Source organism: Bufo bufo, chromosome 6, assembly GCF_905171765.1.
Source record: "Bufo bufo chromosome 6, aBufBuf1.1, whole genome shotgun sequence".
Lineage (NCBI taxonomy): Eukaryota > Metazoa > Chordata > Amphibia > Anura > Bufonidae > Bufo > Bufo bufo.
In genome coordinates this window covers 336,358,362-336,371,804 of record NC_053394.1, presented here as the reverse complement: position 1 = coordinate 336,371,804, position 13,443 = coordinate 336,358,362, and the positions used below count along the sequence as shown (strand labels likewise).

The 13,443-nt window shown below is 45.0% G+C and overlaps 1 long non-coding RNA gene across 1 annotated transcript; it reads left to right on the top strand.

Annotated features, from left to right (window-relative positions):
* Positions 1–405: 405 nt before the first annotated feature.
* On the top strand, positions 406–6,477 carry LOC121005868. Its single transcript, XR_005779966.1, has 3 exons — positions 406–540; positions 5,949–6,108; positions 6,417–6,477. It is a non-coding gene; the product is annotated as an uncharacterized LOC121005868 (long non-coding RNA).
* Positions 6,478–13,443: the final 6,966 nt, after the last annotated feature.

Genomic DNA, 13,443 nt, shown 5'->3' with positions numbered 1-13,443 from the left:
CAGTTTTCGCGACCAAATTTGCTGCAAGTGGCGTTTCAAAAGTTGCCAACATGTGGTCTGCTTGTAAAAAAGTGGCGCAGGGAGATGATAAATCTCCTCCTTAGTGTGCTGTACTATGCATAGCTTGTGTGTGTGCGGTTTTGGCCTGGGGGCTAACTGAGGGGTTGCCCAGACCACTATGCGTTAGTCCGAGCATGGTTATTAGATATCCCACAGTAGCCTGAACACCTGGATGAGGCCGTGGCTGACACCTTTGGTCCTGGTGACATAATTGGAACCTGATTTGTTCAGTGTTTACCATGATTCTTCTGTGATAAACAATCATGGCATGCAAGGCAAACTGTTCTGGGGTCTATGCTGTCTATCCACCCCTAAAATCCACCCTCTCTTTTTGTCCAGGGTTGCCGCTGGGGGAGTGCAAACTGGGCAATGCCCATGCCCTGACACTACGACGGTGCAGACAACGTCCTGAGACTGGACAGCATCAGTGCACAGTACAGCAGCTGCGGGTGCCTGGAGCTGAAGGAAAGCCATAGGAGGGTAAGTATATATGAATGCTGCAGCACCGGTCTGGGGTCTGATTGTAATTTATTTTTCTCCGATCTGGGGTCTGATTTTTTGTAACTTTTTTTTTCAGGTCCAGGTTTTTTTTATTTTTTTTATACATTTTCTGGTCTGGGTTGGGGGCTTTTTCTATGTAATTTCTAGTCTGGGGTCTTTTTTTTTTATTTTTAATATTTTGTTCTGTTCTGGGTCTGTTTGTATGTTTTTTTTTCTGGTCTGGTTTCTTTTTTTAATACATTTTCTTGTCTGGGTTGGGGGGGCTGTTTTTTTTGTGTATTTTCTAGTCTGGGGTCTTTTTTCAATTTCAGTATTTTGTTCAGTTCTGGGTCTGTTTTTATTTTTTTTCTGGTCTTTTTTTTTTATACATATTTTCTATTCTGTTTAAAAAAAATTGAAATATTTTAGTATAAAAAAAATCATAAATGCCTTTAATTAGCAGTTTAGGAGGGGGTAATCAATGCTGTAAATAAAAATGGTTGCCATTACGTTATTCTGTCAGAAACTCATCCCCGAATGTACAGACATATAGATATGCATGAATTTGTTATTAACCCCATCCTGCCTGTCCCACATAAATAAATGGGCTTGAAACAGGCCTGCATGCTGAAACGCTGGTTTGTTTTTGGATTATGTGCTCAAGATAATGCAGCTTATACTTCATTTGGCGGTACCTTGGACTCCTCTTACAAGTTGACACATTCCTCAAAATCTTTTATACTTTGATGGCATTCCTGAGCACGTTTCCATCAACTGGATTGGTCTGTTACTCTGACAACCTAAGGGCTCATGCACTCATTATTTTCCACATTACAGACAAGGATAGTACTGTTCTATTAGGGGCCAGCTGTTCCGTTCCGCAAAATACGGAATGCACATGGACGTCATCCATATTTTTTGCGGACCACAAAATATATACGGTTGTGTGCATGAGGCCTAATTCTAACCGTAAGTTACAATATAATATACAGCATACTGTATATACTGAACTGCTGCACACAGATTGCAACCACTCACCCCTGTCCCCTTAGGCTAGGTCTACATGACGACATTTGTCTCGCAACAATAAGTCGTGCGACAGATAGGGCACAACTACACTGCAACATTTGTTACGCAACATTTTGTATAATAGGGCAACAATTTTTATAATGGTACCTCCCAGCATGCCTGCACAGCCAAAGGCTGTCCAGGCATGCCGGGAGTTGTAATTTGCACGCTGGTTGGTAAACACTGTTCTAGAGGAACACATTCACGTAGTTGGTGTGGCTGGGACATGGCAGACTGCCTGGCTGGGCTGTTAGGCCTCTTTCACACGGGCGAGATTTCCGCGCGGGCACAATGCGCGAGGTGAACTCATTGCACCCGCACTGAATCCGGACCCGATTATTTCTATGGGGCTGTGCACATGAGCGGTGATTTTCACGCATCACTTGTGTGTTGCATGAAGATCGCAGCATGCTCTATATTCTGCGTTTTTCACGCAATGCAGGCCCCATAGAAGTGAATAGGGCTGCGTGAAAATCGCAAGCATCCGCAAGCAAGTGCGGATGCGGTGCGATTTTCACGCACGGTTGCTAGGAGATGATCGGGATGGAGACCCGATCATTATTATTTTCCCTTATAACATAGTTATAATAGGAAAATAATAGCATTCTTAATACAGAATGCATAGTACAATAGGGATGGAGGGGTTAAAAAAAATAAAATAAATGTAACTCACCTCATCCACTTGTTCGCGCAGCCCGGCTTCTCTTCTGTCTTCTTCTTTGCTGTCCAGGAGGAAAAGTGCAGCGTACTCAAGTTGTGTGTAGAAAGGTGTCCCTGGGTGTAGTAGTGCAATAGACACTAACCTGAGACGGCTGACTCTCTGCATAGGCAGGTGATGGTAGGAAAATGTTCGTGACGCCAGTGCCAATTAAACGGTGGCACGCCGTTTGCTGATAGCAGGAATAAATGAGGAACACCGTGATGTTAAAACAGAACTCCAACTTTAGTAGTTTTCATAGAGACATTAACGGAAGCGCAGTTCCTTTGCATACAGTTGATTTTTCAATACGGTCGATGCAGGCAATACAGATTGAGCAAGGTGACTACAGAGTGTCAAACACACAGGACTTGCAGTACAGGAGCTTGCACTCTATCTCTGACTGATCCTGGAACATAGCAAATCTTCTCCAAGGTCCAATACCTTAACTCTGGCGTATATCCTTGGTTTTAGCTTTATAAAGTACCTCCTCTGTTATATTGAGTACCTCTTGCTTTCTTGAGTTTGCCTCTGTCTCTCTCCCTCTTTCCTCAGACTCTAGAAGTTTCTGAACAGTGGTCTTCCTGCTTCTGCATATATATCTATTCAGGAGGGGAACCTTCTCCTTGGATTCGGAACCCGGTTACAGGGACTGCAATACCCTCTCATGGTCCGCAGGCTTCAGGCCTGGACTTGTCTCTGACATAGTCTAAGCTCCAGCTTCAGACTACAGGCTGCAGCTTTAGACAGACACTTAGACTAGACTCCCTTTCACTTCCCTGACTGGGCCTTATATAAACTAGGGCTCTCTAGCTCCCTCTAGTGACTAGAAGCTGGAATGACACCCCTAGCAGGCCTGTACTTGCAAGTATCATAGTAACAGGGAAATACATAGCATTACATTACATGACAATTTATAAAGATGACATATACCAACTTCCCCATAATTAAGGAGGGACGACAGCACACCAAGCGACCCTTTTGTAGTGACGGGCATTACAGTCCCCGTACACTACAAAAGGACCTCTGGTGACGTCACTGCGCTCATCACATGGTGATGGATCATGTGATGAGTGCAGTGATGTCACCACAGGTCCTTTTCCTCAAAGAAGACAGAAGAGAAGCCGGGCTGCGCGAACAAGTGGATGAGGTGAGTTAATAATTTTTTTTTTTAGCCCCTCCATCCCTATTTTAGTAAGCATTCTGTATTAAGAATGCTATTATTTTCCCTTATAACCGTATTATAAGTGAAAATAATACAATCTACAGAACGCCTAACCCAAACCCGAACTTCTGTGAAGAAGTCCGGGTCTGGGTACCAAACATGCAGATTTTTCTCACGCACGTGCAAAACGCATTAAAACGCTTTGCACTCGCAGGGAAAAATCATGCATGTTCCCGCAACGCACCCGCATCTTTTCCCGCAACGCACGTGTGAACCCAGCCTTAGTCTTCAGGAAGACAGGGCCAATAGAAAAGGCGGTGGAGTGTGTCTGTGTGTTAGGGGTGATATGAAAGTGAGTGTGACAGAAGCAATTACGAGTGAAGATGGTTAGGATATTGAAAACGTATAGTTGGAATTACAAAGGGGGCTAAATAATGAAAAAATCTTATCTATACACAGATAGTTACATAGTTAATACGGTTGAAAAAAGGCATAAGTCCATAAAATGTGGCATCATTACAGGCAGGATTAGACTGACAGATGAGCAGGTAACTTCAGTAAAGTGATCTGTACAGAGCAAGAAGTGGTGTCTACTAGGCTTGGTAGCCAGTGCGAAAACTGCAGGATTTTATGTTTTTTGCTTAAATATAGATATTGACATGGAAAATGAAAACATCAAAAATTCTTTAAAAATATGTTAAACGTAAAAGCGGGATTTAAACAATAGGTAATTTTCTGATGACACATTCTCTTTAAGGGACTGTATACAGGAGTATGTGACTGTAAGTCCTCTTGCCTACGACTGTATGCCCTCCGAGATATACGGTCCGTGAGGGGGCCATATGTTCCGGAGCGGCATTGATCGTGCGCACGGGAGTGTACAGCATCATAGATTACAATGATGCTGTGCGCGTCGGGCAGCCCGCAGGACTATTGTCCTGCACTGATATGATCATATGAGTGCGGGACAATAGTCCCGCGGGCCGCCCGATGTGCACAGCATCATTGTAATCTATGATGCTGTGCGCTCCCGTGTGCACGATCAATGCCGCTCTGGGACATATGGCCCCCTCACGGACTGTATATCTCGGAGGGCATACAGTCGTGGGCAAGAGGCCTAAGGCCTCATGCACTCAACCATATGTATCTTGCGGCTCGCAAAAACGGATCCGCAAAAAATACAGATGACACGTGAATACGTGTGCATTCCGTATTTTGCAGAACAGAACAGCTGGCCCCTAATAGAACAGTACTATCCTTGTCTGTCATGCGAACAATAATAGGACATGTTCTATTTTTTTGCGGTATGGAAATACAGGCATACGGAAACAGAATGCATACGGAGTACCTTCAGTTTTTTTTTGCAGACCCATTGAAATGAATGGTTCCGTATACGGTCCGTAAAAAAACCGGAACGGACACGGAAAGAAAATACGTTCGTGTGCATGAGGACTAAATAATATAAGGCCTCTTGCACACAACTTTTTTCTTTTTTTGCGTTCCATATACGGTCCGTATTCAATTAATTTCAATGGATCCGCAAAAAAACAGAAGGTATGCCTTCCGTTTCCATATTTCGTTGTTCCGTTCAAAGATAGAACATGTTGTATTATTGTCCGCATAACAGATAGTACAGTTCTATTAGGGGCCAGCTGTTCCGTAAAAAAAAAACGGAATGCACACGGACGTCATCCGTATTTTTTGCAGATCCGTTTTTTGCGGACCGCAAAATACTGAAAAACCCATATGGTCGTTTGCAAGAGGCCTAAGTATCATGTATGATAGCCAGCACCAGTTTACCAAGGACAGAAGTTGTCAGACTACCCTGATTTGTTTCTATGAGGAGGTGAGTAGTAGCTTGGACAGAGGGGCGGCTGTGGATGTAGTGTTTCTGGATTTTGCAAAGGCTTTTGATACTGTCCCTCATAGATGCTTAATAGGTAAAGTAAGGTCTATTGGCTTGGAAAGTATAGTTTGTATTTGGATTTAAAACTGGCTGAAGGACCGTGTCCAGAGAGTCGTGGTCAACTATTCATATTCAGAATGGTCCAGGGTTATAAGTGGTGCACCCCAATGTTCAGGGCTGGGCCTTTTATTATTTAATTTATTTATTAATGATATTGAGGACGAGATTAATAGCACGATTTATATTTTTACAGATGACACTAAGCTATGTAGTACTGTACAGTGTATGGAAAATGTCCATATACTACAAGTTGACTTGAACACTCTGAGTGCTTGGGCATCAACTTGGCAAATGAGGTTCAATGTGAATAAATGTAAAGTTATGTATCTTGGTAGTAATAATCTCTGTGCTTCATATGTCCTAGGGGATGTAACACTGGGGGAGTCACTAAAGAAGGATTTGGGTGTTCTGTTCTTTTTCCTGCATAAATTGTGTCCAAAGATCATTTGTTGTAGTCCCTAAAGTTGTCATTCACTGCATGTTGCCAACTGAATTTCTTCTCCATCTCCAAGGACTCTGTAGCCGATTGTTAAACTCCTGTGGGCAGCTCTAGCCTGGAGCGCCCGTACCCGCGGTGGTCACATGGTATTCCTAAGAAAACGGAACACATGGACTTGCTTCCTCACTAGTCTACTGCAGATGGATGGAAGACCGGAACATACAATCTCCATGGTGAGATGGTGGTGGTCTGCTTCATGACTACAACCCCAGTGCTTCATTTTCCATCCATTGCACATCTTCACGGGTTAGCAGCAACTATCATGCATAAGGGATTTAGGTATATTAAAAGGGTTGCATGTTTCTTGAAAGAAAAAAAACATCATACTTGGGACTGGTGTCCCTACGATGGCACAGACAATGCTGTTTAGATAATGTCTCGTATCTAAAATTGTGCAATGCAGAGCAATAATGACATCTTTTTTTATATTCTAATTTTTTAAAGTTTTTTAAAGTTTTTTATTCTTTGGATTTTTTTTTAGAACTCAATGGTACTATTCAGACTACATTCCACGAAGTCTGGACACAACATTGAAGACACAGGCATTTGTACGTTGTTGTCACGAGGGTGTCAAGAGCCACGTCTGACTCCGTTATACCCGGGGTCAGGAAGTCGCAGCGGGTGGCTGCGCGCTCTATGTCTAAAGATAGTGCTGTTTCTTAATGGTAGCTTTCTGGGTTTGCCTTGCAATCCTTTTTGGCTCACTCAGGGATCCGTAGCTTCTCCTCCTCAGCTGTTTCTTGTCCAGCAATCCCAACCTCCTTATATTCCCCTCTCCCACTTCTCTGGTTGCCAGATATAGAGCTTCCTGCCTGGACTTCTATACTGACCCACTGGAGCTGTGATTCCTGGTTGTTGTTCCAGAGCGTTACCCTCCGGATCCCTGTTGGGCTTTTGTTGTCTGCTGTTGTCGCCCACCTGGGATTATATGTTTGTCTGTATTGTCTGTCCTCTCCTTGGTGTTTCCCTTTAGTGTTAGTGGTGCGGACTAGTGTTCCCACCGCCGTATTCACTACGTAGGGCTCATCTCAGGGAAAGCCAGGGTTTTGTCACGGCTGAGGATGGGGGAAATCCTCAGCCGTGCGATGAAGGAAGATGTCCAGTCGCTACTCGCCAGGAACACAGAATCAGGGAGCAGGTCACCTCCTGTTGCGTCCCTAACGCTGACCCTGTCTCCTACCTGCATGGGCCGACCTTGATGGTAAGAGGACCCATGCGCAGGAACCTCGGATCCCTGATATACCCTCCGACCGGTCCCTGGGCTAAGGAGCAGGGTAAGACAACCCACTCCTCCTAGGCACGGAGGAGCAGGAGTCTCACTAGCCAAGCAGCATAAAGAAGGGGGTACATAAACAGGACTATGGATAAGACAGGTGAACCAAACAGTTCCACACAAACCTGTCTCAGCCTTGCTGACTGGAACCCGTGCTAAGGAAAGGCTGTCCACACAGACAAAGGTAAACAGCACACACGTGAAGACACACAGGGACCAGGACATCCATAGCTGCACAAAAACCAAAGACACAAGACATCAACAACACATCACGGTATTAGAACTTATGACCGGAAGGGTGGCCCTTACAAGAAGATGGAAATCACAGGAGGCTGCAACAGCAAAGCATGACTGAAGCAACCTACTGAGCCATGCCAAAGTGAGAGGCTTTATAGGCCTAAGAGGCCACACCCAACGGTCAGACACACCCAGTGACATCACACACAGGGAAGGGAGTTAACCCTTCCAGCACCACAGGAAAGGGAAAACACCAACTTAAAGGAACAGTGTCCGACACAACAACCCAAACCGCGGGCAACTGTATGCGGCTCCCAAGGAGTCACGGCCAAAACCGTGGCCGTGACAGGTTTAGGCACGTGATCGGCGTACGGGTGAGAAACCCGTCTAGGGACGTCAGGTGCCAGCCTCAAGGTGAGTTAGGGGTCACCACCTTTCCCTCTCCCTTGGACAGGGCCTTCCCATTTCCCTCCCTTTGCGTCACGTATGTGATCGGCAAGCTGGTCATGACAGTTGCAAAGAGATGACTGATGAAATCCATATACCGACGGTATCAGCAATTACTACGACAGGCTTGTAATAACAGGGACCTTTTATGCTCACACGTCTGCTAATTGTAATTTCACAGTTCATGACTGTAAGCTTTTAATTGCTAGAATATTCTGCTAATATGATTTCTAATATGCAGGATTTGTGTCTACTGAAGCAGGGGCAAAGCTTGGTATTTGTAGGCACACAGGAACGGTCTGAGGTGCACGAGGGAAAAAGCATCCCTGCAGATGTGTACACAAGGAGACCACCGAAGGTGTGGTAGATCACTAAAATCAACGCCCAAGCTGAATATTCCCAGAATGCTAATATTTCTCCTCAACGGACTCTGTATCTCCAAGACAGGGCTGTACAACCAGTATTGCTCGAAGGGTTCCTGCTTCTCTCATTAAAACCTAGGCCTCGCTGCGCACTGGCCGGGGTGAGCTTCTCACCCAGGCACACTGACTGCCCGCTGGACATGTGGAAGGACATGAGTCAGCCTAATGGAGTGCAAGGGCGGGAGGCTACAGCATCATGGAATCTGCTCTAATCCTTCATACACCCCAGGGGCGGACTGGACATAGACCCTACAGGAAAATTTCCCAGTAGGCCGATGCGCTATGGGTATATTAACTCCTTCTTCCCCTATTCTGACTGCAGTTATCCAGTGCTTCTATGGTTACCACATATATTTGGTGCTTTAATTTTAACCCCATCCCCAGTAATCACTTTATTAACCCCCCTTCCCCCTCCTATTTTTCTTTTCCCTGTATACTCAGTATAAGGCCTCATGCACACGACCATTGTTGTGTTCCGTTCCGCAAAATGGGGTTCCGTTGTTCCGTTTCCGTTTTTGTTTCCGTGTGTCTTCCTTTATTTTTGGAGGACCACCAGACAGGAAGGAAAGTAAAAAAAAGTCTAAGTCAAGTTTGCCATGCAAATGATAGGAAAAAAACAGACGCGGATGACAATCTTGTGTGCCTCCGCGTTTTTTCACAGTCCCATTGACTTGAATGGGTCCGCGAACCGTTTTCCGTGAAAAAAATAGGACAGGTTATATTTTTTTGATGGACTGGAACCACGGATCACGGACGCGGATGACAAACGGTGCATTAGCCGAGTTTTCAACGGACCCATTGAAAGTCAATGTGTCCGCAGAAAATCACGATAAACGGAACAACGGACACGGAATAAAACAACGGTCGTGTTCATGAGGCCTAAGATGGCTGTTAACTTCCTCACTAGGATATGCCATCACTTTAAGATCCTGGAGGGTCTGACCTCTGAGACCCCAGGCGATCCTGAAATCACAAATATGGTGTTTTTCTTTACAAGGATACAGCACGTTTGGCCAGCTCTTTTCTGAGTTTTGCTATGGGGTTTTATCATTTTTGTGAATGCTCCTGATGCCAGGATTGGGCCTTGATTTGTGACACAGGCATCGTCTACCGGATATAGAATACAAAAAAATATATAACGGTGTTTTTTCAGTGCAGTACACATCACATTCAGGATTCTGAGAAACAAGCAGCATGCACAAAGCAAAGCCCAAAGTAACAGAATAAATCATTAGCCCAGTTTCAGTGCATTAAATATGCAGCATTCCAAGGTTCATCATCAGCAAATAAAGGAGAGAACACAACCAAGTAAATAATTAGGGATGTTCTGGTGCTCCATACACTTGTACTGATATGGCGCACTATACGGAACCAGTGGACTATGAAGGTGGGGTGCAGGTTGGGTTGGAACCATTAGAGAAACCTCAGTCAGAACTGTCACCAATGGTCATGATGTATTATGTAGACACTGTATAAGGCCTCCTGCACACGAACGTGTGCGCTCCGTGGCCGTATTGCGGACCGCACTTGCGGATCCGCAATACACGGGCACCATTCCGTGTGCATTCCGCATCACGGATGCAGACCCATTCACTTCAATGGGTCCGCAAATCCGGAGATGAGGAACGGAAGCACGGAACGTGGGGTTTCATCCCGTACTTCCATTCCGCAAAAAGATAGAACATGTCCTATCTTTTTGCGGAACAGCCGGATCGCGGACCCATTAAAGTGAATGGGTCTGCAATCCGCGGCGGCTGTCCCACGGACGGTGTTCGTGCATTGCGGCCCGCAATTTGCGGGCGGCAGCACGACCGCGGGGCGCACACGTTCCTGTGCAGGAGGCCTAAGGAAAAGCTGTGCAACTTTCTGGCATGTTCTTGGTTTAACCCCTTTCCCCCCTTATGCATCTTGGGCCTTAATGACCAAACTTTTTTTCATTTGTTCATCATCACATTCCAACAGCTATAACTTTTTTTTTTTTTTACATTGATGCAGCCGTAGGGGGGCTTGTTTTTTGCAGCACAAGTTGTAGTTTTTAAGGCTACCATTTTGGGGTAAACATAATCAATGATTAATTTTTATGAATTCTTTCTGGGTAGGAATGAAAAAAACATAGTGACGTTCACTTTGCAGTATAAATAACATGACAACTTAACCATTTGCCGCCACTGTAACGCCGATAGGCGTCCGGACGGCAGCGCTCTCAAGTCTCAGCGACGCCTATTGGCGTCATCTCGTAAAACCCGAGATTTCGCGTGAACGCGCGCGCATGTTCACAGCGGTGGGCAGCTCTGAAATTAAACTACAGCCTGCCAGCGCTGATCATTCGCTGGCTGGCTTTTGATGTTTAAAAAATCGCATCAGAAAGGTATATTAGACGCTGTTTTGTTAACAGCGTCTGATATACCTGCTACCTGGTCCTCTGGTGGTCCCTTTTGCTTGGATCGACCACTAGAGGACACAGGCAGCTCTGTAAGTAGCACCACACTACACTACACACACACCCCCGTCACTTATTAACCCCTGATCACCCCATATAGACTCCCTGATCACCCCCCTGTCATTGATCACCCCCCTGTAAGGCTCCATTCAGACATCTGTATGTGTTTTGCATCCGCAAAACACGGACACCGGCAATGTGCTTTCCGCATTTTGCGGATCCGCACATTGCCAGAACTATATAGAAAATGCCTTTTCTTGTCCGCAATTGCGGACAAGAATAGGACATGTTCTATATTTTTGCGGAACGGAAGTGCGGACCCGGAAGTGCAGATCCGCAATTCCGGATCCGAGCGGGACAAAGTCTGTCCCCATAGAAATGAATGGGTCCGCAATTCCGTTCCGCAAAATGCGGAACAGAATTGCGGACGTGTGAATGGGGCCTAAGGGTCCCTTATCACCGCCAGTTAGTTAGCTACTTGTTAGGTAGTTAGCGCTCACTGCACCGCAGTCACTGATTAGTCGCTGATTAGCGTCATCGCTGTCGCTAATTAGCACTAGTACTATATAGTATCTGTAAGTGATCAAGACTGAAGACAGATCTATATCAGTACATTAGGGTCACCTTAGGCTCTACAAAAAACGCAGTGTTTGCCCGATCAGGCCTGATCTTGTGCGCACACTTGCGTTCAGTCCGCCCCACCGCAGTGACAGAATTTTTTTTTATGATTTCTGTAAAAACACCGTAAAATCGCTGCGGCGCTATAAAGATCACTTTTGAGCTTTTTGGATCTTTATTAGCGATCGCAGCTTTACTTCGCAAGCACTCCTATGTCCTTTCCCCTCTTTTTTTTTTTTTTTTGCACATTTTTTGGCAGAGATTTTTTCATCCACATTGATTGATGCGAATGAAGAAATCTGTGCCGTTCATTTTTTCTTTCAGCCCAGAAAGAAGACATTTTAGAAAGAAGACACCCCAAGGTATTCCGTGAGGGGTATGGTGAGTTCATGTAAAATTTTATTTTTTGTCACAAGTTAGTGGAATATGAGACTTTGTAAGAAAAAAAAAATAATAAATCAATTTCCGCTAACTTGTGGCAAAAAAAAAAAAAAATCTTCTATGAACTCGCCATGCCCCTCACGGAATACCTTGGAGTGTCTTCTTTCCAAAATGGGGTCACTTGTGGGGTAGTTATACTGCCCTGGCATTTTAAGGGCCCTAAAGCATGAGAAGTAGTTCTTGTGCGTAAAAATGCCCTGTGAAATCCTAAAGATTCTCATTGGAATTTGGGCCCCTTTGTGCACCTAGGCTGCAAAAAAGTGTCACATGTGGTATCACCGTACTCAGAAGAAGTAGGGCAATGTGTTTTGGGGTGTATTTTTACATATACCCATACTGTGTGTGAGAAATATCTCTGTAAATGACAAATTTTTTATTTTTTTTATACAAAGTTGTCAATTTACAGAGATATTTCTCTCACCCAGCATGGGTATATGTAAAAATACACCCCAAAACACATTGCCCAACTTCTCCTGAGTACGGCGATACCACATCTGTGACACTTTTTTGCAGCCTAGGTGCGTAAAGGGGCTGAAAGTCCAATGAGTACCTTTAGGCCCCTTTCACACGGGCGAGTATTCCGCGCGGATGCGATGCGTGAGTTGAACGCATTTCTATGGGGCTGTGCACACGAGCGGTGATTTTCACGCATCACTTGTGCGTTGCGTGAAAATTGCGTTGCGTTGCGTGAAAATCGCAGCATGCTCCTCTTTGTGCGTTTTTCACGTAACGCAGGCCCCATAGAAATGAATAGGGTTGCGTGAAAATCACAAGCATCCGCAAGCAAGTGCGGATGCGGTGCGATTTTCATGCACGGTTGCTAGGTGACGATCGGGATGGGGACCCGATCATTATTATTTCCCCTTATAACATGGTTATAAGGGAAAATAATAGCATTCTGAATACAGAATGCATAGTACAATAGGGCTGGAGGGGTTAAAAAAATAATAATAATAATTTAACTCACCTTAATCCACTTGTTCGCGCAGCCGGCATCTCTTCTGTCTTCATCTGTGCTGTGAGCAATAGGACCTTTGATGGCGTCACTACGCTCATCACATGATCCATCACCATGGTGATGGATCATGTGATGGACCATGTGATGAACGCAGTGACGTCATCAAAGGTCCTATTGCTCACAGATGAAGACAGAAGAGAAGCCGGGCTGTGCGAACAAGTGGATTAAGGTGAGTTAAATTATTATTATTAATTTTTTAACCCCTCCAGCCCTATTGTACTATGCATTCTGTATTCAGAATGCTATTATTTTCCCTTATAACCATGTTATAAGGGGAAATAATACAATCTACACTACAACTAACCCAAACCTCTTCTGTAAAGAAGTTCGGGTCTGGGTACCACAGTCGGTTTTTTATCACGCGCGTGCAAAACACATTGCACCCGCGCAATAAAAACTGAACATCGGAACCCAATCGCAGTCAAAACTGACTGCAATTGCGTTCCTACTCGCGCGGGTTTCCCGCAATGCACCGGGACGCATCCAGACCTAATCCGGACACGCCCGTGTGAAAGAGGCTTTACAGGGTTGCTCACAAAATGCCAGAACAGTAAACACACCCCACAAATGACCCCATTTCAGAAAGTAGACACCCCAAGGTATTCACTGAGG